Consider the following 26,214-nt stretch of genomic DNA (forward strand, 5'->3'; position numbering starts at 1 on the left):
TTTTTTTTAGACAGAGTTCTGCTCTTGTCACCCAGGCTGGAGTGCAATGGCGTGATCTCAGCTCACTACTGTCTCTGCCTCCCAGGTTCAAGGGATTCTCCGGCCTTAGCCTCCCGAGTAGCTGGGATTACAGGTGCCTGCCACCACGCCCAACTAATTTTTGTATTTTTAGTGGAGACGGGGTTTTGCCATGTTGGCCATTCTGGTCTCAAACTACTGACCTCAGGTTGTCTGCCTGCCTCAGCCTCCCAAAGTGCTGGGATTACAGGCATGAGCCACTGCACCTGGCCTAATTTTTTATTTTTATTTTTTTGTAGAGGCAAGTCTCACTATGTTGCCCAGGCTGGTCTTAAACTTCTGGCCTCAAGTGAACCATCTACCTTAGCCTCCCAAAGTGTTGGGATTACAGGTGTGAGCTACTGTGGCCAGCTGACTAAATTACTTTTACTTGGTGTTTGAAAAATACTTTTACAAAGCTTTGGTAGAATTCCTGCAAACACATGCTAATTTGTGGTGCTATAAGAACCACGAGAAGAATCAGAAAACCAAGTCTTGAAATGAGTTACATTATAGGAAAACAGACAGTAGGTACTTACAGATCTTGAACTACTGTAAATCAGAAGACTTTACTGCAATACGTTAACTTCAGTTGCAATTTGGCAGAAGTTTTGGGATTAACATGTATACCTTTTCAGTTGTCTTATTTGTTTTATCTGCATTCTTTTTCCCTCCACCTGACACATACTCCTGTTCCCCTCCCAAGGTTCCCAAGTGGTTTGGAGGGAGTAGGGGTGGGGAGAAGAAAGAGTTAACTTTTTATGCTTTTAAGTCTCCTAGTATTACTTAACTAATTTCAGCTAGATGAAAGCTTATCTTTTAGAATATTTAATGCATGATATGTTACATGCATTACGCATTCATTTTAAGACTTATAATATAGTAGCATGGATTTATGAATGACAGGGATAGCAAATTATTTCCAATCTAAATTGCTCTATTCATTTTTGGGCAAAATAATTACTTGCTAGAGCAATATTTTTCTGACATGTTACAAGCCTGGGAGTGGTTTGGAAGGCTTTGAATGAATGCTGAGTATAAAGATTTTTGGTACAACTTGATTTTACTGCTTCTTTCCAGAGACTGCCAGTGGATTAGTTTGATCCTGTGTGAGGAAAAAAGCTGTTTGTGAAACCAGTAATTCCATAGAGACTAGTGGTATTAGAGATAATTTTAAATTTGGGGCTCAGCCAGAATGTCTGAGCATTGATATGCCCTTTCCTTTCTGTATTAATGAATTTAAAATACATTGTTGATTTAATGTTTAGTTTGTACATGGATTTCTGGTTTGGGCTTCTTTAAACTCTGTGTGAATATTAGAATCCAGTGAATTTGTTAAAAAATACTTGCTCATTCTATCCTTTCATATGACATATACTAGTAGAAGACAGCTATTATTTTGAAAGCAGCAGATGTATTTAACATTCTTAATGATTGTACAGATGTGTACCGGCACAAGTATTTTGAATCAGGAAAAGCATTTGTCAAATGTAGATTTTTTAGTTCATTATGAAAACATACCGTCTGTTTTATTGGTGCAATTAACAAAAGTAGTTTAGACAAAAGATTGAAAGCATTTCTGAAATGATGAAGCTTCTGTTCTTGAGACAGTCCTTTACTTACACTATGCATCAAGCAAAAGCAGCTGGAAATACCATTTCAAACAATTCTTTTGTGAGTTATGGGCCCTTAATGAATGACCAGCTTCAACAATGACTATGCTTCTTAGAGTCCTAAAATTTTGGAACTGAGAAGAGACAAGGCACAAGTTTTGTTTGGTCTTCATTAAGCATGTAGATGGGTAGAAAAGGATGTTTCTTTCCCTTGAGCTTTGAGCTTTTGCATTAAAATTTTTTTTATTTTCCATAAAATAATATAACATCTACCACATGTTATATTTATTAAGGGATTAAAAAAAAAAAAAAAAAAGTCGGGGCTGGGCGCAGTGGCTCAAGCCTGTAATCCCAGCACTTTGGGAGGCCGAGATGGGCGGATCACGAGGTCAGAAGATTGAGACCATCCTGGCTAACACGGTGAAACCCCGTCTCTACTAAAAAAAATACAAAAAAACTAGCCGGGCGAGGTGGCAGGCGCCTGTAGTCCCAGCTACTCGGGAGGCTGAGGCAGGAGAATGGCGTGAACCCGGGAGGCGGAGCTTGCAGTGAGCTGAGATCCAGCCACTGCACTCCAGCCTGGGCGACAGAGCGAGACTCCGTCTCAAAAAAAAAACCAAAAAACAGTCAAAAATCCTGATTTTCATACAGGTATAAAATGAGGGCCGGGTACAGTAGTTCATGCCTGTAATCCCAGCACTTTGGGAGGCTGAGGTGGGCAGATCATAAGGTCAGGAGTTCGAGATCAGCCTGGCCAACATAGTGAAAGCCTGTCTCTACTAAAAATACAAAAGTTAGCTGGGCATGGTGGCATGTGCCTGTAATCCCAGCTACACGGGAGGCTGAGGCAGGAGAATCGCTTAAACCCAGGAGGCGGAGGTTGTGGTGAGCAGAGATCACACCACTCACTCCAGCCTGGGCAACAGAGCAAGACTTTGTCTCAAAAACAAACCAAAAAACAAAAAACAACCTTTGCGCTGCTACCACTTATCTACAATTTACAGTTATAAAATAGCTCAAAGACCATGAGGGATACAAATCCTATAGAATGAGATAACTAGGAAGGGTACACATTACACAGTGCCTCGTTTCCATTGAAGATGCGTAATTCTGGTCCATTTTAAAGTCTGAAAGGTTTTCCCCTACATCATAAAAAGGTGAAGTAAACAGATCTGTATTATGATTTTTGGCAATAATCCAATGTCTGTTAGTTTTAGGGCCTATTCATTTAAATAAAGTCAGTTTTGAAAACAAAAGAAAAGTTATTCTTAGGTGGATATTTTCTGATATTTTGATTGACAATAGATACTTCCTCAGATTAGTGTTGAATTTGGACTATGTACAGCTACCTAAACTGTAGCTTCAAATAGTTGGGTAGCAAGTCCTGTAAGCCTACCCAGTGCCGAATATTTTGTAGGTATTCAATTTTGTAAAGAACAATAATGATAATTTAAAGGGAGGTAAAACTTGTCTGCCCTATATTAGTCCTTAAATGTACATATAAATTCGTTGCAATTCAAGCAACTTCCTAATGTTAAATGCTTTTTACCTGGGTGATTGAACTCAGGGAGCAGAGGGCACAGAGTTGGCATTATCTACTCTAATTTCATGCTGTATGATTTTAACTGGGCCTTTGCTGCTTTATGATCTTTTTATTCCTCTCATATTTATTCTCTAGCACATTCCTGATGTTGATATAGCAGAAGGAAATATAATTTGTAGTTTCATGGAGCTAGGTTTGAATCATCACCTCACCACTTACCAGCTCTTTGGTCTTGGGAAACTCTCAGACCTCAAGTTCTTCAGTTAAATGAATGATAAGTACTTCACAGAATTACATGACATGTATGTAATGGATATTACAGTGGCTGGCACTTAGTAAACAGTAAATGTTAGTTTCCTATCTGTTCCTCTCAAGCCCTCAAGCTTTCCTGCTTTCTTTCCTCCTGTTTCCATAACTAAAAAGTTGGAGTCATTTAGTATGACCTCCTTAATCTTCCCTCTAGTTCTTTTTGTCTTTTTGTTTGTTTCAGAAGTATGTTTCCTTTACCTAACAGAGTTTTTGTGAAGATTTTTGATAATGCATGTGAAATTGCATTATTAGCATAGTTCCTGGCCTATAGTAGGCATTAAATAAAGATTAGGGTTGGGCGTGGTGGTTCATGCCTGTAATCCCAGCACTTTGGGAGGCCAAGGTGGGCAAACCACTTGAACTTGAGCTCAGGAGTTTGAGATCAGCCTGGGCAACATTGTGAAACCCCATCGCTACAAAAGATACAAAAACTAGCTGCATGTGGTGGCGTGTGCCTGTAGTCCCAGCTACTCAGGAGGCTTAGGTAGGAGGATCGTTTGAGCCCAGGAGACGGAGGTTACAGTGAGCCAAGACTGTGCCATGACACTCCAGCCTGGGAAACAGAACCAGACCCTGTTTAAAAAAAAAAAAAAAATTGGCCGGGCGCGGTGGCTCAAGCCTGTAATTCCAGCACTTTGGGAGGCCGAGACAGGCGGATCACGAGGTCGGGAGATCGAGACCATCCTGGCTAACACGGTGAAACCCCGTCTGTATTAAAAAAAATACAAAAAACTAGCCGGGCGAGGTGGTGGGCGCCTGTAGTCCCAGCTACCCGGGAGGCTGAGGCAGGAGAATGGCGTAAACCCGGGAGGCGGAGCTTGCAGTGAGCTGAGATCCGGCCACTGCACTCCAGCCTGGGTGACAGAGAGAAACTCTGTCTCAAAAAAAAAAAAAAAAAAAGATTATTTAATTGACTGTGAATGTAAGATTATTTTGGTCTTTGATTACCTTTCTGTGTTGTTCGTCCCTTATTTTCTACTTCGATAGGTATTACCTTTCTTTGTAGTATGTTTGTTTCCTCATCCCTTTTCAAAGAAAAAAGTCTTCCCTATTTGGGGGAAACCCCTTTTGCTTTGCCTTGCTAGCACTCTGGTTAATACTCTTTTTTTTTTTTTTTTTTTTTTTTAAAGATGAAGTCTCACTCTGTTGCCCAGGCTGGAATGCAGTGGCACGATCTTGGCTCACTACAACGTCTGCCTCCTGGGTTCAAGCGATTCTCCTGCCTCAACCTCCCGAGTAGCCAGGACTACAGGCACGCACCACCACACCGGCTAATTTTTGTAGTTTTTAGTAGCGACAGGGTTTCCCCATGTTGGCCAAGCTGGTCTCAAACTCCTGACCTCAGGTGATCCTCCTGCCTTGACCTCCTACAGTGCTAGGATTACAGGTGTGAGCCACCACGCCTAGCCTAATACTCTATTTTTAAAAATCTCTTTATTGTCAAACAGTTGAATAGTTAAGTGGCTTGGTCCCCACTTTTCCACCACCTGCTGTCATATTAAAGCCTCCTTACATTCTGATATACCATAATTCTTCTGTGAAACTGAAAGAGCATCCTCCTCCCACCCAAGCTCTCACAAAGCTTAGAAAGTTGTAAGCATTCAATGAATATTAGTTGAATAATGAATGAAATGAGAAGCTTCAAAGTTCTATCACTGAGAGTCCTCTAATGCTTTCAATCAGTTGATTTAAAGAAACCCTGTAAGAAACTGTTGTACCCAAATTCCACCTAAATGGATGTTCTTGTGTAACATGAATTTTATTGTTTTTTTCTGAGAATTATATCAGAGTCAGGGAAGGCATTTTAAATATTACGTTACAGAGAAAAGTTTGAGGGCAAATTTATTAGTAAAAATCTCTTGTCTTTTCTATTAAGAGAACTCAGGCCAGGTGCAGTGGCTCACTCCTGTAATCTCAGCACTTTGGGAGGCCAAGATGGGCAGATCACTTGAGGTTAGGAGTTCGAGACCAGCCTGGCCAACATGGCAAAACCCCATCTCTACTAAAAATACAAAAATTAGCCAGGCATGGTGGTACGCGCCTGTAATCCCAGCTGCTTGGGAGGCTGAGGCGGGAGAGTCACTTGAACCTGAGAGGTGGAGGTTGCTGTGAGCTGAGATCCTGCCACTGCACGCCAGCCTGGGCAACAGAGCGAGACTCTGTCTCAAAAAAAAAAAAAAAAAGAGAGAGAGAAACTCAGACCATTGTTTTTCTAATTCAGTGATACTCAGAACCTTTATTCTTGAGCCCCATGTAGTCCGTTCAGCAGCCATCTTCTTCTGAGACATCTGTGATATTAACCAGAACATACCTGAATAGGGAACCATGCTGCCCTTTTGATTAATGAGAATAGCTAACGTGGCCCCAGAGGCATATGCTTTTAAGCACAACAGTCTCAACTTTGGTCAGTTTGATTTATCTTTTGTCATTATAATAGGTAGACTTATTGACAGTTAATATTTTTGTTTTATCTGTCTAGTAGATTGTATTAGTTTGCCAGAAGTTATTAGGGCAAACTTTCTTTGATTATAGTTCTCTTATCTGTTATTATTAGATCTTATATGGTGTTTACTGTTAATTGGAAAAGTTGATTAAAGCAGGAAATAAAAAATGATATATACATACATACCATAGCATTTTTTGTTTGTTTTATTCGTTTGAGATGGAGTTTCGCTCTTTTGCCCAGGCTGGAGTGAAGTGGCGAGATCTCGGGTCACTGCAACCTCTGCCCCCCTAGGTTCAAACGATTCTCCTGCCTCAGCCTCCCAAGTAGCTGGGAATACAGGCACCTACCACCATGCCCGGCTAATTTTTGTACTTTTAGTAGAGACGGTTTCACCATGTTGGCCAGGATGGTCTGGAACTCCTGACCTCAGGTGATCCACCCCACTTGGCCTCCCAAAGTGCTGGGATTACAGGTGTGAGCCACCGTGCCCGGCCCATAGTGTTTTATTTTAGCTTAAAACAAATGTACATTTATTCACCAGTCTTTGATGTATTTAGTATGAGTTTGCTGATTAGAATTCTTCATATTTTTGGCATTAATTACACCCTGTAGTACATGCTTGCAACTTCTATTTACGGTTTTTTAAAGCAGAGTGAGAACTCTTAGGGACTTGAAGCAATGAGTACAAACCCTTTTTTTAGATTTTTAATTTCCCTCCCAACTTGTATATGTGTCTCACCCACAATTAAATTGAGGACAGTTTTAAAAATAATTTGTATTGGTTTAGTCTTCTAGAGCCTTCAATTTAGTTTTCAAAGAAATAATTTTTCTTATAGTTTACTGATATATTTACTTTTTTTTCTTTTCTTTTTTGTAGACAGGGTCTCAGTCTGTCACAGAGGCTGAAGTGCAGTGGTGCTATCACTGCTCAGGTGATCCTCCCACCTTAGCCTCCCGAGTAGCTGGGACTACAGGCGTGTGCCATCATGCCTGGCTAATTTTTAAATTTTTTATAGAGACGGGGTATTGCTATGTTGCCCAGGCTCGTCTCGAACTCCTGGGATCAAGCGATCCACCTACCTTGCCCTCTGAAAGTGCTGGGATTACAGGCATGAGCCACCACTTCCGGCCATGTGTTAACATTTCTGTCTTTTTTGAGACAGTCTTGCTCTGTTGCCCAGGCTGGAGTGCGGTGGCACAATCTCAGCTCACTACAACCTCTGCCTCCCAGGTTCGAGCAATTCTCCTGCCTCAGGCTCCCGAGTAGTTGGGATTACGGGCACATGCCACCATATCCAGCTAATTTTTTTGTATTTTTAGTAGAGATGGGGGTTTCACCACATTGGCCAGGCTGGTCTCGAACTCCTGACCTCAAGCGATCTGCCTGCCTTGGCCTCCCAAATTGTTGGGATTACAGGTGTCAGCCACCGTGCCCAGCCAGTATTAATATTTCATGACAATTACGTAATTGTAATTATGGGCACAACTGGCGTTAAATAGGTTTGAGAACAACAAATAGATTAGACTCTTAGTAAGTATCACATAATGGGAAGAGAAAAGCCTGAGTGTATGCCAGTGTTGCCTGTTAGCCTACCAGTGTTCAGTCAGTGCATGCTAAGGGTAATGGACAGCATCGATTAAACCATGAAGGTAAGAGGTAAAAGGACATCTTTAGTTTTTTTCTTTGTTTTTGGTAAACCTTTTTTTTTTTTTTTTTTTTTTTTTTTTTTTTTTGGGATGTGTAATACACATAAAATGCAAAATCCTTAAGGGTACAATGTAATGAATTTTTACATTGAACACAGCCATGTAACCACTATTCAGATCATGATAATAGAACATTACCGGGATCCTAGAAGCCTCCCTGTGCTCTGACCCAGATTCTCTCCCTGACCAGTATTCTGATTTATATCACAAGACCAGTATTCTGACTTATGTCACAATAGATGAGATTTGTTCGATTATGAGGTTCATATAAATGGAAACATGCAGCATGCACTCTTTTGCACCTGACATTCTTTGCTTAGCATTGCTTTTGAAATTCATCCTTGTTGTATCATCAGTAGCTCCTTTTTCATTGCTGTATCATATTCTTTTCTGTGAATGTGTTATAATTTATCCATTCTGTAGTTGATTGATGTTTAGGTTTGTTTCTAGTTTTTGGACTTGTAGATAATGCTGCTATAAACATTCTTGTACATGTCTTTTGGTACACATTATAAATGCATTTTTGTTGGGTATTAGGATTGGACTGCTGGGTCATAGGGTTTGCTTATTGTTTAGCTTTAGTAGATTTTGCTAAACAGATTTTTATACTCCCACTAGCAATATGTAAGAATCAATTACTTCACATCCTCCTATGGCAAACAATAAAGTTTTTTGTTTTTTTTTTTTTTTTTGAGACGGAGTCTCGCTCTGTCACCCAGGCTAGAGTGCAGTGGCGCGATCTCCACTCATTGCAAGCTCTGCCACCTCCCGGGTTCATGCCATTCTCCTGTCTCAGCCTCCCGAGAAGCTGGGACTACAGGCGCCCGCCACCACGCCCGGCTAATTTTCTTGTAGTTTTTAGTAGAGACGGGGTTTCACCGTGTTTGCCAGGATGGTCTCAATCTCCTGACCTCGTGATCCACCTGCCTCGGCCTCCCAAAGGCTGGGATTACAGGTGTGAGCCACCGCGCCCGGCCGATAAAGTTTTTTAAAAGGTAAGGCTGGTCTCATTCCTGGGCTCAAGCAATCTGCCTGCCTCAGCCTCCCAAGGTAAACTTTTCAAAAACTAGTTATCAAATATATGTGTGTCTAAATAATATATTGTTTTAGCATTAGTTGTATTTTTTATGAAAATAAAAGGGTCTTATGCTGTACGTAATCTGGAATTTTCTTTTCTACTTCACATTATTGCTAAGATTCATCTATATCATTGCATGTAGTTGACACATTTTTGCAGCAGTACAGTCATTTAGTGAATACATCACAGTTTATTCTCTTGTTGATGACATTTGGGTTGTTTCCATTTTCTTACTGTTACAAATACTACATGTTTTCTAATGTACCATGAGCAAGAGTTTCTCTAGTACTTGAATTTCTGGATCATAGGATTGACAGGTGTGCTACTTTACAAAATAATGCTGTATTCTAAAGAAGTTGTACCAGTTTACATTCCTATCAGAAATAAATAAGAAATGAAACCCTTTCTGTTATGAGAGAATTTTAAATTTTGACCTCAGTTTCTTTTAGAGATACAGGACTATGTCAGTTTTTCTTTTTTGTGAGTCTGTTTGGTAACTTGTTTTTCATGAAATTTATTACCTGAATTTTCAAATGTATTGGCATAAGGTCATTTGTATTTTTGACTTGTAATTTTAATGTCTGTAAGATCTATACTAGCTCTTTAAAAAAACATTCCTGATATTGCTATTCTTTGCTTTTTTTACCCCTTGATCAGTATTTCTAGAGTCTTCTTGCTGGGTCAAGAAATGAACTTTTTCTTTCATATTTTTTTTTTCTTATTGCATTAATTAAAAAAAATTTCAGTAGAATGCATATAACATGAAGTTTACAGTTTTAACCATTTTGAAGTGGTGTTAATATACTCACATTCTTGTGCATCCATCTCCACAACTTTTCTCATTTTCCCAAACCAAAACTGTACCCATTCATCAATAACTCTCATTCCCTCTTCCCCCTAGCCTCTGGCTGCTACCAATCTACTTTTGGTAAAATCTGACTAGTCTAGGTACCTCATATAAATGGAATGATACAGTATTTGTTTGGTTGTGACTGGCCTAGTTCACTTAGCATAATATCCTCAAGTTTCATCCATGTTATAGCACCTGTCAGAATTTTCTTACTATTAAAGGCTGAATAATATTCCATCTTTCATAATTTTTTATCATCAGTATTGGCACATAATTTATGTTAAATAACAGTTGATTAGTTAATAATTTTGTAAGTTAACAAGGTTTTTAGAAATTGCTTTTTCTGTATGCTTGGAATCTCCCTTTATGGGTTAGAATCAGTGAATATAGTTATTCTTAATTGCCTTGTTTTGTTTTTGCTTAATAGCTGCCCCCAATCCCTTGAGCTGCTTGCTGAGGACCGGAGTTTTATGTGTGTGTGTAAGGAAGGGGGTGGGAATAAAATGATCAGCATTGTTTAAATCCGTTATGAAGAGTCATACAGCTGAGGATAATTTGGCTCAGTTGGGTTTGGGTTAGAGCCACCTGTGTGAGGAGGAAGGCGCAGACAGCTCTAACTACCGAACTAGCAGTGAAATAGGAGGAGACAAACATGTGTTCCAGCTCTGCTCCTTTTGAGCTCCCTCTACTCCCACATCTACAGCTGCTGCTGATGACTAATGTTAAGCAATTTGGAGGGCCTTGTGTCTTTTAATAGTAGTAAAGAGGAGTTGTGGTATCATATGGCTTCTGATTTTCTACTTAGAATGTCTTTTAAATTTCCAGAAATTCTATGTTGTTCTAATTTGAAGTTTCTATTTTTTATAAAAAGAATTAATTGGTTTTTCAAAATGAAAACTTCATTTTTTCAAAATAAAATGTATGGTGATCAAGTCTTATAATTATGGGAGAGTTTTTAGATTAAAGTAGAAAATTGGTGCCAGTGAGTAAAGACACTTGAGAAAGCAGACTTAGGGAAAGGCCTCATATTCACCATTTTGACCTGAGGAAATGCCCTTTTTTGTTCCTTTTTTTGAGTCTTACTCTGTTACTCAGACTGGAATGCAGTGGTGTGATCTCGGCTCACTGCAACCTCCGCCTCCCGGGTTCAAGCGATTCTCTTGCCTCAGCCTCCCGAGCAGCTAGGGTTACAGGCATGTGCCACCATACCCAGCTAATTTTTTTTTTTTTTGGTAGAGACGGGGTTTTACCACGTTGGCCAGGCTGGTCTCGAACTCCTGACCTCAAGTGATCCACCAGCCTTCGCCTCCCAAAGTGCTGGGATTACAAGTGTGAGACACTGTGCCTGGCCTAGAATTTAGGTCTTTCTCTTCTTCTTCTTCTTCTTCTTTTTCTTCTTCTTCTTCTTTTTTTTTTTTTTTTTTTTTTTGAGACAGAGTCTTGCTCTGTCACCCAGGCTGGAATGCAGTGGCGTGATCTCAGCTCACTGCAACCTCCGCCTCCTGGGTTCCAGTGATTCTCCTGCCTCAGCCTCCCGAGTGTCTCTTCGAGACCAGCCTGGCCCACATGGTGAAACCTGTCTCTACTAAAAATACAAAAATTAGCTAGGCCTTTGGGAGGCCAAGGCAGGAGGATCACTTGAGCTCAGCAGTTTGAGACCAGCCTGGGCAACATATGAAACCCTGTGTCTACAAAAAATACAAGAATTAGCTAGGTGTGGTGGTGTGCACCTGTAGTACCAGCTATTCGTTTGAGGATCGTTTGAACCTGGGTGGTTGAAGGTACAGTGAGCCTGGGCAACAAAACAAGACCTTGTCAAAAAAAAAAAACCAAAGAAATTGTCTTCCTGGGTCAAATAATATATACATTTTAAATTTTGACAACTACTGCTTAGTTGTCTTCCAAAGATATTATATAAATTTACATTCTCACTTAGATATGAGGGGCCTGTTTGTCCATACCTCAGTACCTGTGTGTTTTGTCATCGTTTTGGATTTTTGCAAAAATGATGATAAAACACATAGGTGGCTGGGCGTGGTGGCTCATGCCTGTACTCCCAGCACTTGGGGAGGGTGAGGCAGGCAGATCACGGGTTCAGGAGTTTGAGACCAGCCTGGCTAACATAGTGAAACCCTGTCTCTACTAAAAATACAAAAACTAGCTGGGTGTGGTGGCAGGTGCCTGTAGTCCCAGCTAAGCGGGATGCTGAGGCAGAAGAATTGCTTGAACCCGGGAGGCAGAGATTGCAGTGAGCTGAGATGGCACCACTGCACTCCAGCCTGGGCGACAGAGTGAGACTCCATTTAAAATTAAAAAAAAAAAAAAAAATACACACACACACACACACACACACATATATAAAAGTTCAGGAGTGTTAAGTATGTTCACATTGTTGTGTAACAGATCTCCCAAAGTTTTTTTATCTTTGCAAAACTGAAATTCCATACCCATTAAACAACCACCCAGCCCGTGGCCCACCATTCTACTTTCTATTTTTGTGAGTTTGACTACTTTATTTCATGTAAGTGGAATCATACAGTTTTTGTCTTTTTGCAACTGGCCTATTTCACTTAGTGTATTGTCCTCAAGGTTCATCCATATTGTAGCATGTGACAGGATTTCCTTTTTTTAAAGGCTGAATAATATTCTCTTGTATGTATATACCACATTTTGTTTATCTACTCATCCTTTGATAGACACCGGTTGCTTTCACCTCTTTTCTGAGTAGTGCTACCATGAACATGAGTACACAAATATCTCTTTGATATTCGACTTTGAGATCTTTTGAATATGTATCCAGAGTTGGGAGTCCTGGATCGTGTGGTAGTTCTAATTTTAATTTTTTGAGAACCTTTATACTGTTTTCCATAGTGGCCATACCATTTTACATTCTTGCCATCAGTACACAAAGGTTCCAGTTTTTCCACATCTTTACTAATACTTATTTTGTTTTATGTTTTTGTTTTTGCTTTGTTTTATTTTGGGTAGCAGCCATCCTAGTGGGTACAAGGTGTTAACTCATTGTGTTTTGTTTTGTTTGAGACGGAGTCTCTCTGTCACACAGGCTGGAGTGCAGTTGCGTGATCTCAGCTCACTGCAACCTGCGCCTCCCAGGTTCAAGTGATTCTCCTGCCTCAGGCTCCCGAGTAGCTGGGATTACAGGCATGTGCCACCATGCCTGGTTAATTTTTGTATTTTTAGTAGAGACAGGGTTTCACCATGTTGGCCAGGCTGGTCTCGAACTCCTGACCTCAAGTGATCTGTTGGCCTCAGCCTCCCAAAGTGCTGGGATTACAGGTGTAAGCCATTTAAACCTGACCCTGGTTTTATTTTGCTTTTTTGAAGAGCACATGAGCTCCTGGTCATTGTGGTTTTGATTTGCATTTCTCTAATTATGAGCATCTTTTCACATGTTTGGTGACCATTTATTTATCTTCTCTGGAGAAATGCCTGTTTAACTCCTTTGCCTATTGTAAAGTTGGGTTTTTGTTTTTGTTGTTGTGGATTTGCAGGAGTTCTTCATAAATTCTGGATATTAATCCTTTGTAAGATATATGACTTGCAAGTATTTTCTGCCATTTCATTGGTTGCCTTTTTACTCGGTTGATTGCGTAGAAGTTTTAAGTTTAATGTAATCCCATTTGTCTATTATTGCTTTTTTGCATGCACTTTTGCTGTCATATCCAATAAATTGCCAAATCCTGCCTAATGAAGCTTTTCCCATTTTCTTCTAGGAGTTTTATAGTTTTAGGTCTTACATTTGGTTCCTTATTTGTTTTTGAGTTAATTTTTGTATATGGTGTAAGGTAAGGGTCCAGCTTCATTCTTTTGCATGTAGATATCCAGTTTTCCCAGTGTCATTTGTTGAAGAGACTGTCCTTTTCTCATCTAATGGTCTTGGCCCCTTCGTTGAAGATCTTTTGACCCTATATGTGAAGGTTTATTTCTGGGCTTTCTATTCTATTCCATTAGTCTAGATGTATGTCTTTATGACAGTACTACACTGTTTTGATCACTATAGCTTTGTAATATGTTTTGAAATCAAGAAGTGTGAGGTCTCCAACTCCTTGTTTTTCTTTTTCAAGATTGTTTTGGCTATTTGGGATCTATTACTGAAGTTTAAAAATATACCTAACATAATATTTATCGTTTTAACCATTTGTATGTTGATGCCAAATTACTGGTATTAAATACATTCACAGTGTTGTGTAACCATCACCACTGTCTAACCCAAAACTTTTCATCACCCCAACAAAAACTTTTTACCCATTAAACAATAACTCCTCCCCCCGCCCAGCCCTTGGTAACCCTATTCTGCTTTTTGTCTCCCTCGCTCATCTCCTTTTAATACATGTTCCCATTCCAATAAATATAAAACTTTAGGCCCTCTTTTGTTGTGATTTGAAATGAAAAATAAGTATAAAGAACAATGAGAGTAATAATTTGAGAACTACACGTGTCTGTTCTCTCATTTCTCTACATTGAGAGTCATTGAGCTGTACCCTCTGGTTCAGGGGTCGTAGTTAATACTAGGGATGTGGTCTGTGACCATATACTTCTTTAGAGCAAGGCTAACTTGAATATGGAATCGGGCTCATTGGTTTATTAGCTTTAAGCCCTAGCTCAGTGGGTACTAATCCCAGACTAACAGTTTCAAATCTTGTTTTATCATTTGGTAAGCATCAACAAATTCGTATAAAAACACGGATTTAATAATTTTTATTTTCTTTTAATACATCCAGCCATTATTATTTACTAGTATCCCCACAGTTCAGATTTTAATTTAATACAGTATGGTATTTAATTAATACAATATAGTATTACATACATTTGTTCCCATTTGGGAAAATGGTTAACTGAATGTTTTTTGTTTGTTTGTTTTTGTTTTTTTTGAGATGGAATCTCATTCTGTCACCCAGGCTGGAGTGCAGTGCTGTGATCTTGGCTCACTGCCAGCTCCTCCCAGGTTCACGCCATTCTCCTGCCTCAGCTTCCCGAGTAGCTGGGACTACAGGCACCTGCCACCACACCTGGCTAATTTTTTGTATTTTCAGTAGAGATGGGCTTTCACTGTGTTAGCCAGGATGGTCTTAAACTCCTGACCTCATGATCTGCCTGCCTCAGCCTTCCAAAGTGCTGGGATTACAGGCGTGAGCCACTGTGCCCAGCCTTTTTTTTTTTTTTTTTTTTTTTTTTTTTTTTTTTTTTTTTTTTTTGAGACGGAGTCTCACTGTGTCTCCCAGGCTGGAGTGCAGTGGCCGGATCTCAGCTCACTGCAAGCTCCGCCTCCCGGGTTTACGCCATTCTCCTGCCTCAGCCTCCCGAGTAGCTGGGACTACAGGCGCCCGCCGCCTCGCCCGGCTAGTTTTTTGTATTTTTTAGTAGAGACGGGGTTTCACCGTGTTCGCCAGGATGGTCTCGATCTCCTGACCTTGTGATCCGCCCATCTCGGCCTCCCAAAGTGCTGGGATTACAGGCTTGAGCCACCGCGCCCGGCCTTGTTTTTGTTTTGAGATGGAATCTCACTCTGTCGCCCAGGCTGGAGTGCATTGGCGTGATCTCGGCTCACTGCAACCTCTGCCTCCCGGGTTCAAGAGATTCTCCTGCCTCAGCCTCCCAAGTAGCTGGGATTACAGGCACCTGCCACCACGCCAAGCTAATTTTTATTTTTTATTTTTAGTAGAGATGGGAGTTTCACCATGTTGGCCAAGTTGGTCTTGAACGCCTGAGCTCAGGCGATCTGCCCACCTCGGCCTCCCAAAGTGCTGGGATTACAGGCGTGAGCTACCACACCCGGTGCCCCCCACCTCCTTTTTTTTTTCTGTGAGACGGAGTCTTGCTCTGTAGCCCAGGCTGGAGTGCACTGGCGCGATCTCGGCTCACTGCAAGCTCCGCCTCCTGGGCTCACGCCATTCTCCTGCCTCAGCCTCCCCAGTAGCTGGGACTACCAGCGCTCACCACCACACCTGGCTAATTTTTTGTATTTTTAGTAGAGACAGGGTTTCACTGTGTTAGCCAGGATGGTCTCGATCTCCTGATCTTGNCCCGGGTTTACGCCATTCTCCTGCCTCAGCCTCCCGAGTAGCTGGGACTACAGGCGCCCGCCGCCTCGCCCGGCTAGTTTTTTGTATTTTTTAGTAGAGACGGGGTTTCACCGTGTTCGCCAGGATGGTCTCGATCTCCTGACCTCGTGATCCGCCCGTCTCGGCCTCCCAAAGTGCTGGGATTACAGGCTTGAGCCACCGCGCCCGGCCTTTTTTTTTTTTTAAGATAAGGTCTTGCTCTTGTCACCCGGGCCAGAGCACCATGGTATAATCCCAGCTCATTGCAGTTTCTGTCTCCTGGCCTCAAGAAGTCTTCCTGCCTCAGCCTCCTCCTGAGTAGCTGGGACTACATGCACATGCCAGCGCACCTGGCTAATTTTTGTATTTTTAGTAGGGATGGGGTTTTGCCTTATTGGCCAGGCTGGTCTAGAACTCCTGAGCTCAAGTGATCCACCTGCCTCAGCCTCCAAAAGTGCTAGGATAACAGGTGTGAGCCACTGTGCCTGGCTACTAAATGGTTTCTTATGTACAAATGACTAGTCAAGAATATACTTTGAAGTTTTCCCCGTTTTTACATAAAAAAAATTAAAAAGCTTTCAAGTTGTTTTTGTACAATCTTAAGGGTATACCTCAATGAATTTTTACATATGTTGCATGCATGTAATTACCACCCAGATCAAGATGTAGAACATTTCCCCACCAAGACAGTTCCCTGATGTCTTTTCTCAGAGGAACACTGTCCCTCCAGAGGTAATCAATATTCTAACTTCTATCACTGATACTATTTTTGCCTGTTCTTGTACTTGATATAAACAGAATCATATAATATGTACTCTTTGGGTCTGACTTCTTTGCTTAACAATGCCTATGAGATATATCTATGTTGTATGTAGTAGTGTTTCTTTTTTCGGTGTTTCGTTTTTATTAGTAGTTTTCCATTATATCAATATACCACAATTAGTCTGTTCATCCTCTGGTTTCCAGATTGGGCTACTATGAATAAAGCTTCTGTTAATATTCTTATTTGTAGCCATATGTACTTATTTCTTTTGGATGTATGCCTAGGAGTGAAGTTGCCGTGTCATAAGATGGGCATATATTTAAATTTATTAGCACATTCCCGATAGTTTTCCAAAGTTATTTTTCCATTTTACATTCCCATGAGCAATATTTGAGAATTCTAGTTGGTCCACGTCCTGACCAAACTTGGGATTGTCTATTTTTAAAAAATTTTAGCCATTCCTGTGTTTTTAATTTTTATTTTGCATCTTGCCGATGAGCAATAATGTTAAGTCTCTTCTTAAAATAAATTTTAAGTATAACATATACAGCAAAATGCACACATTTAAGTGAATGGCTTAATGAATTATTTATTACCTTGTCATATAACCCTCATGATCAGAAGTACTCTTCATTCATTCAATCAGTCAGCTAATTTACTGCCTATCTGCTATGTGCCAGGTATAGTTCTAGGCCCAGGGATACAAGAATTATCAAGAAAATCAAAGGCTCTGTCCTCATGGAGTCCAAGTTCTTGTCCTCAAGTTTATATCCTATTGAGGGAGATGGACAATAAATAAATACGGAATATAATGCTAGATGGTAACAGTTGTAGAAAAAATATTGTTGTAGAAAAACACAGGGTAAAGGAATAAGAGTGGCAGGGACTGCTGTACGTAGGATGGTTAGAGAAGGAATCTCTGAGGAGATGACATTTGAACAAAGAGAGACAATGATTCATGTGAATCTAGGAAAAGAGCATTCCAGGCAGACAGAATGGCAGGTTCAAAGGCCTTGAAGTGGTAGGTGCTTGGCTTGCTTGAGGCATGGCAGGGATTAGCTGAAGTGCATTGAGCAAGGGGTGATGATAGGGGAGGAAGTTGTCAGTTCCAGGGGCCAGGTCAGGTAGCTTGTTGGTCATGGGGAGCACTGAAGGGTTTTGAGTAGAGGAGTGTCATGATCTGAATTGTTTTTTCTTAAACAGCTGGCTTCTGTGTGGAAAATAGACTACATTAACAGGAGAAGCAGGGAACTCAGGAAGCTATTATAATAGTACAAGCTGTAAAAATCATGATGGCTTGGACTAGAGTGGTAACAGTGGAATGGCGAAAAGCAGTTGGATTTGGAGAATAGTTAGAACTTGCTGATCATTTGGTTGTGGTATCTGAGGAAAATAGAGGAGTCAAGGATAATTATAGGGCTTTTGGCTTGAGCAGTTGGGTGAGTGGTTGGTACCATATACTGAGAAGGCAAAGACTTGGGAAAGTGTATGCTTTGGGGGTGATGAATAAAATCAAGAGTTCAGGTTTGGAGACATTCAGCTGAAACTCCTTCCCACCTTAGCAGTCATCCCTCCTGTTCAGGTATCCACTGATGCTGGGAATGTGCATTATTTGTTTCTTTTTCTTACTACTGCCAGGAACACCTGGCCTCTTTGCCCTTCCCTGTGTCTTTATGCTGACATCAGTTTCCTGAGATTCCATTTTCATTTCTTTGCTACAAAAGCAGAGAGGAGTTTCCACTTACGTTTTAGAAGTTTCATCAGGTTAAGTTCCTAATACCCCAAGTTAAATTTAGAGTATGTTTATGCAGCAATAGGTTTTTAACTTTTCGACATAATTTCAAACTTACTGAAAAGTTACGAAAATAATACAAAGAACTCTCTGATATGCTTTCTTTAGCACCAAATGTTAACATCTTGCCACGTTTGCTTTATCGTTCTTTCTCTCCATATTCATATTATTGTTGTTTCCTGAGCCATTTGAGAGAGTAAGCTGTAGACTTCGTGTTCCTCTATCCCTAAATATTGCAGCATATATTTCCTAATCACAAAGTCATTCTCTAACATAAACCCGAAGAGTCAAAGTCCAGAAACTGAAATAAATGTTGATGTAATAGTGTATTTCCTGATGTACAGCCCCTTATTTCCATCTGGCCAGTTGTCCCATTCATGTCCCTTACAGCAGCCTCTTTTCTCCCACTCTTAAGATCTAATCCAGGACCATGCATTATATTTAGTTATCATGTCTTCAGTCTCTAATCTGGAGCAGTTCTTCAATTTTTCTTTGAATTTCATGGCATTAATATTTTTCTTTTCTTTTCTTTTCTCTTTCTTTCTTTCTTTCTTTCTTTCTTTCTTTCTTTCTTTCTTTCTGTCTGTCTGTCTGTCTGTCTTTTTTTTTTTTTTTTTGAGATGGAGTCTCACTCTGTCACCAGGCTGGAGTGCAGTAAGTGGTACGATCTTGGCTCACTGCAACCTCCACCTCCTGAGTTCAAGCGATTCTCCTGCCTCAGCCTCCCGAGTAGCTGGGACTACAGGTGCGTGCCACCACAGCCAGCTAATTTTTGTATTTTTAGTAGAGACGGGGTTTCACCATGTTGGCCAGGATGGTCTTGATCTCTTGACCTTCTGATTCATCTGCCTTGGACTCCCAAAGTGCTGGGATTACAGGTGTGAGCCACTGTGCCTGGCCGATATTTTTTAATAAATACAGGCCAGTTATTTTGCAGATTGTCCTTCAATTTGTTTGGTGTTTCCTTATGATTAGATTCATATTATGCAGTTTTGGCAGGAATACTATTGTAAATGATGTTGTGTCTTTCTCAGTTAAGTATTTCAGGAGCCACGTGATGTTCATTTGCCTTATTAATAGTGCTGATAACTTTGGTCACTTGGTTAAGGTGGTTTTTGCTAGTTTTCTCCACTATAAAGTTTCCCCCTTCTCAAATACATTTTGTTTTTCAAAAAATTTATTTCACCACTGCTTAGATGGTGTTTACTATGTACCAAGCACTATTCTAAGTGCATTATAGATATTAATTTCTTTAAATAGTGTAATAAATGATCATTGTTTTCTAATTGGGCTACAGTGTATCTTATACCTTTCTATTTCCTCCTTACTGCCACATTCCTGGCTCAAGCCCTCTTCAACTCTGGCTTGGATTAGTACTTATTTCTAAGTAATAGTACCTCTTTCCTGAGTTAATTGTTCTAATTTTTTTTTTTTTTTTTTTTTTTTTTGAGACGGAGTCTCGCTCTGTCGCCCAGGCTGGAGTGCAGTGGCCAGATCTCAGCTCACTGCAAGCTCCACCTCCCGGGTTTACGCCATTCTCCTGCCTCAGCCTCCCGGGTAGCTGGGACTACAGGCGCCCGCCACCTCGCCCGGCTAGTTTTTTGTATTTTTTAGTAGAGACGGGGTTTCACCGTGTTGGCCAGGATGGTCTCAATCTCCTGACCTCGTGATCCGCCCGTCTCGGCTTCCCAAAGTGCTGGGATTACAGGCTTGAGCCACTGTGCCCGGCCCAGTTGTTCTAATTTTTTAAATCTGCTATTCATCAAATTGCACTTGTATTCTCAAGTACTGTAGTCCATCAATATCTCTTCTCGTTCAGACCTTCAATCTTTATTTCTCCTTGTTGGTTTCTGCCCTCTTTCCTAAAAACATGTTCCTTCAATCCTAAAAATAGCTTATTTTCTCCTTAAGTAGACTATCTTCCCCCTCTTTTAGAAAGAGAAGCAGATATGTTCTTTTCTTCTGCTTCTTTATTAGTCCACTTAACAGCAATCTGACTTTCTTTCACAACTCTACTGAATCTCTTTGCCAATTTCCTTTCAAAATCCAGTTACCTTTTTTCTTTTATAGTTGAGATTTTATTGGTTGTACTGAAGATCAGTACACATTCAGTTGTCCACAATTCTTAACGTATGTACAGAAAATCTAAAAAGCCGGCCGGGCGCGGTGGCTCAAGCCTGTAATCCCAGCACTTTGGGAGGCCGAGACGGGCGGATCACGAGGTCAGGAGATCGAGACCATCCTGGCTAACACGGTGAAACCCCGTCTCTACTAAAAAATACAAAAAACTAGCCGGGCGAAGTGGCGGGCGCCTGTGGTCCCAGCTACTCGGGAGGCTGAGGCAGGAGAATGGCGTGAACCCGGGAGGCGGAGCTTGCAGTGAGCTGAGATCCGGCCACCGCACTCCAGCCTGGGCGACAGAGCCAGACTCAGTCTCAAAAAAAAAAAAAAAAAAAAAGAAAATCTAAAAAGCCATGTGTTACCATTCTGTTTCAAACAGTTATTTGCAGTCACTTAAAATTTGGAGGCAAATTTTCCTTAAGAGGCTATCAAGTCCCAGTATCTTCAGATTTTGATAAGCCTTTGATTACAGGCGTCAGCCACTGCACCCAGCCATATACCATTACTTTTTGTATATTGGTTTAATTATTAGAACTTGTTGAACTAACGTTCTAGTCCTTAGCGGTATTTTTGGTGTGTGTGTATATGTGTTTGGATTCCTTAGGATTTTCTGTATATGGGTCATGTTATCTTTGAATAAAGACATTTTACTTCTTCCTTTCCAATTGTGATGCCTTAACTTCTTTTCTTTCTTCCATATTGCACTGACAAGATCTTTCAGCATGTTGTTGAAAACAAGTGGTGAGGGCGTGCGTTCTCGTTTTTTCTGATCTAAGGAAGAAAATATTTTGTCTTTTACTATAAAGCATGATATTAGTTGTAGGTTTTTCATAGATGGCCTTTATAAAGGTAAGAACATTTTCCCTTTTTTAAAAGCCATGAATGGGTATGGGTGTGTGAAAATGCTTTTTCTATATCTATTGAGATGATCATGTGACTTTTATCATTTATTTGATTTATACTGTGTGTTACGTTAATTGATTTTTGCATGTTAAGCCAATCTTCCATTCCTGGATAAGTCTCACTTGGTCATGATATTACAATTGTTTTCTATGTTGCTGAATTTGACTTGCATATTTATATATATTTTTTCTTTCATTTTTTCTTTTTTTGAGACAGCATCTCACTTTGTCACCCAGGCTGGAGTGCAATGGCATGATCTCGGGTCACTGCAGCCTCAACCCCCCCAGGTTCAAGTGATCCTACTCCCTCAGACTCCCAAGTAGCTGGGACTACAGGCGTGTGCTGCCACGCCTGGCTAATTTTTTAAAATGTTTTTTGTAGAAACAAAGTTTCACTGTGTTGCCCAGGCTGGTCAAGACTCCTGAGCTCAAGTGATCCGCCTGCCTCGGCCTCCCAAAGTGCTAGGATTATAGACAGGCGTGAGCCATTGTGCCTGGCCTGGCTTGCTAATATTTTGTTAATGATGTATTTCTCCTATATTTATGAGGAATATTGAACTGTGGTTGTGTTTTTTGTTTGTGGTTTTTTTTTTTGTTTTTTTTGTTTTTTTCGAGACAGAGTCACACTCTGTAGCCCAAGCTGGAGTGCATTGATGCAGTCTCAGCCCACTGCAACCTCTGCCTCCTGGACTCAAGTGGTTCTTATGCCTCAGCCCCCTGAGTAGCTGGGACTGCAGGCACATGCCACCACACCCCGCTAATTTTTGTATTTTTAGTAGAAATGGGGTTTCACCATGTTGCCCAAGGTGGTCTCGAACTCCTGAGCTCAGGTGATCTGCTCGCCTTGGCCTCCCAAAGTGCTGGGATTACAGGCATAAGCCACCACACTCAGCCTGATCTGTAGTTTTCTAGTGATGTCTTTGTGTGGTTGCAGTATCAGACAAACATGGGTTGTTTTAGTTTTCTGTTGCTGCTGTAACAAATTACCACAAACAATGATTTAAAGCAACGTGCATGTCTCATCTCAGTTTCTGTAGGTCAGATGTCGGGCACAATGTGGCTCAGATGGTTCTCTACACGGTCGAAACCAAGGCAAGGTTTTGTTCCTTTCAGGAAGCTCTAGTGAAGAATTCATTTTCAGGCCCAGTCAGGTTGTTGGCAGGATGCAGTTCCATGTGACTGTAGGACTGAGGTTCCGTTCCTTCCTGGCTGTTGACCTGGGATTCTTCTCAGCTTCTAGAGGCTGTCTGCATTTCCTAGCCTCCTGGCCCCCTTCAAAGCCAGTTACAGCAAATTAGGTTCCTCTTGCTTCAAATCTCTCTTTCCCCTTTGCCACATCTCCGTGATGCATCTTTCTTAGCTCTAACCAGAGAAATTTCTCCCCTCTTAAGGGCTCATGCGATTAGATTGGGCCCATCCAGATAATCCAGACTAATCTCCTTATTTTAAGGTCTGTGATATTAATTATATCTGCAAAGTCCCTTCATAGCAGTACATAGATTATGTTTGATTGAATAATGAGGGGACAGGAATCTTGGGGAGATATCTTTAGAATTCTGCCTACTACATAGGCCTCATAGAATTAATTAGGGAATGTTCTTCTATTTTCTTTTTTTTGTGTGAGACATAGTCTCACTCTGTCACCCAGGCTGGAGTGCAATGACACGATCTTGGCTCACTGCAACCTCCACCTCCCAATTTCAAGCAATTCTCCTGCTTCAGCCTCCCAAGTAGCTAGGATTACAAGTGCCTGCCACCATGCCCAGCTAAGTTTTTGTATTTTTAGTAGAGACGGGGTTTTGCCATGTTGGCTAGGCTGGTCTCGAACTCCTGATTCAGGTGATCCACCTGCCTGGGCCTCCCAAAGTGCTGGGATTACAGGCATGAACCACTGCACCCGGACTGTTCTTCTATTTTCTTTTCCTTTTTTTTTGAGACAGAGTCTTGCTCTGTCCCCAGGTTGGAGTGCAGTGGCGCAATCTCAGCTCACGGCAACCTCCGCCTTCTGGGTTCAAGCGATTCTCTTCCCTCAGCCTCCCGAGTAGCTGGGACTACAGGTGCACACCACCATGCCTGGCTAATTTTTGCATTTTTAGTAGAGACGGAGTTTCACCATGTTGGCCAGCATGGTCTCAATCTCTTGACCTCGTGATCCCCCCACCTCGGCTTCCCAAAGTGCTGGGATTACAGGTGTGAGCCACTGCACCCAGCTTGTTCTTCTGTTTTCTAAAAGAGTTTGTGGAGAATTCTTTTATTTCTTCTTTAAATATTTGATAAGACACTATCTGGCCTTGTGCTTTTTTTATGTGTGTAGGGGAAGGATTTTAGATTATTAATTCAATTTCTTGATATCCTACCTTTTTTAAGTCAGTCTTGGTAAGGGATGTTTTTCTAGGAATTTGTTCATTTCATCAGAATTGTCAAATTTGTGGACATAAAGTTGTTCATAGCATTTCTTCATAATCCCTTGGAATTTTTGTAGGGTCTGTAATGATGTCCTTTCTTTTATTCCTGATTTTGGTAAATTGTGTCTTTTTTATTCTGGTCATCCTATCTATAGGTAAAAAGAACCAACTTTTGGTTTTATTGCTTTTCTCTAGTGTTTTTCTGTATACTCTTCAATTGATTGTGGTCTAATCTGTAGTATTTCCTGCCTTCTGATTGCTTGGGATTTAGTTGGCTTGTCTTTTTCTAATTTCCGAAATTGGAAACTGAAGCTATAGATTGAAGACCTTTCTTCTTTTCTGCTATAGATGTTTTAAGTACCAATTTAGCTATATCCCATAAATTTTGATGTGTTATGTTTTTATTTTCTTTCCGTTCAAAATATTTTCCTTTTGAATTTTTTTTTCTTTGATTCATGGGTTGTTTAGAACTGTTGTTTATTTGTGACCAGCCCGGGCAACATGGCAAAACCCCATCTCTGCAAAAAATACAAAACTTTTCTGGGTGTGGTAGTGCCCACCTGTAGTCCCAACTACTTGGGAGGCTTAGGTGAGAGGATCAGTGAATCATGATCGTGCTGCTGCTGCACTCCACCCTGGGCAACAGTGAGACCCTGTCTCAAAAAAAAAAAAAAAAGAAAAAGAAAAAAAAAGTATGTTCGTTATTTTGAAATGTTTAGAGATTTCCCATACTTCTCTCTGCTCTTCATTTTTATTTAATTCTGTTGTTGTTGTTGTTGAACCTACTTTGTATGATTTCCATCATTTTAAAATTGAGAATTTCTTATGCTCTATCATATAATTTAACAAGCTTTCTCTATAAAGGGCCATATAATAAATATTTTGGCTTTATGTGCCATATGGTCTGTGTTGCAGCTATTCATTTCTGCTGTGGTAGTGCTGAAGCCTCCATATACAATACATAAACCAATGGAAATGCCTGTGTTAGCATAAAACTTTATTTATAAAAACAGACAGTAGAGCTGACTTTGGCCCTTGGGGATATAGTCTGTCCTTGAGGATGTTCTGGTTGTGCTTGAAGAGAATATATATTCTTTTCTTGTTGGATGGAGGAGTATTACTGATTTTCTGTCTGTGTTTTTTTTTTTTTTTTTTTTCTGAGATGGAGTCTCACTCTGTTGCCGAAGCTGGAGTGCAGTGGCACCATCTCAGCTCAGTGCAATCTCTGCCTCACAGGTTCAAGCGATTCTCCTGCCTGAGTAGCTGGGGTTACAGGCACGTGCCACCACACCTGGCTAATTTCTGTATTTTTAGTAGAGACGGGGTTTCACCGTGTTGGTTAGGCTGGTCTCGAACTCCTGACCTCATGATCCGCCTGCCTCAGCCTCCCAAAGTGCTGGGATTACAGGCGTGAGCCACCGCACCTGGCCCAGTCTGGATTTTTAATCAGTGTATTAGTTTGTTCCCACACTGCAAATAAAGACATATCCGAGACTGGGTAATTTATAAAGGAAAGAGGTTTGACTCACAGTTCCACATGGCTGGGGAGGCCTCACATTCATGATGGAAGGTGAATGAGGAGCAAAGTCATATCTTACATGAAAGGAGGCAAGAAAGCTTGTGCAGGGGAACTCCCATGTATAAAACCATCAGATCTCTTGAGACTTATTCACTACCGTGAGAACAGTATGGGGGAAACTGCCCCATGATTCAGTTATCTCCACCTGGCCCCATCCTTGACACCTGGGGATTATTACAATTCAAGGTGAGATTTGGGTGGGGACACAGCCAAACCATATCAGTTTCTGAGAGTGGGATACTTAAGTCTTTATCATTGTTGAACTCTTTATTCTTTCTACCAATTTTTGCTGCATGTATTTTAGGTCTTGTTGTTTGGTGGATATATATTTATAATTATTCTATGTTTCTGATGTCATGACTCTCTTATAATGATTTCTCTCTATCTCTAATAATACTATTTTATCTGATACTAAGCCCTTTTATTATTGGTTTGCATGATATATCTTTTTTCATTCTTTAACTCTCAGTCTCTCTGTGTTTGAATCTATAGTGTTTTTGGTAGATGGCATACAGTTGGATCTTGTTTTTCCAGCCACTCTAACAATTTCTGTCTTTTGAGTTTAGTCTTTTTTTGATATGGAGTTTCACTCTTGTTGCCCAGGCTGGAGTGTAATAATGTGATCTCGGCTCTCCGCAACCTCTGCCTCCTGGGTTCATGCGATTCTCCTGCCTCAGCCTCCTGAGTAACTGGGATTACAGGCATGCGTCGCCATGCCTGGCTAATTTTTGTATTTTTAGTAGAGACAGGGTTTCTCCATGTTGGTCAGGCTGGTCTCAAACTCCTGACCTCAGGTGATCCACCTGCCTTGGCCTCCCAAAGTGCTGAAATTACAGGTGCAAGCTACTGTGTTGGCCTGTTTTTTTGTTTGTTTGTTTGTTTGTTTGTTTTTTTGAGATGGAGTCTCACTCTGTTGCTCAGGCTAGAGTGCAGTTACACCATCTCAGCTCACTGGAACCTCCACCTCCTGGACTCAAGTGATTCTCC

General features: G+C 40.8%; 1 protein-coding gene across 1 annotated transcript in view; it reads left to right on the plus strand.

Annotated features, from left to right (window-relative positions):
- The window catches only part of SPATS2 (spermatogenesis associated serine rich 2), a 179,502-nt gene that overhangs the window by 54,573 nt on the left and 98,715 nt on the right, over window positions 1-26,214 (plus strand). The window lies entirely within an intron of this gene.

Source organism: Theropithecus gelada, chromosome 11, assembly GCF_003255815.1.
Source record: "Theropithecus gelada isolate Dixy chromosome 11, Tgel_1.0, whole genome shotgun sequence".
In the NCBI taxonomy this organism is placed as follows: Eukaryota; Metazoa; Chordata; class Mammalia; order Primates; family Cercopithecidae; genus Theropithecus; species Theropithecus gelada.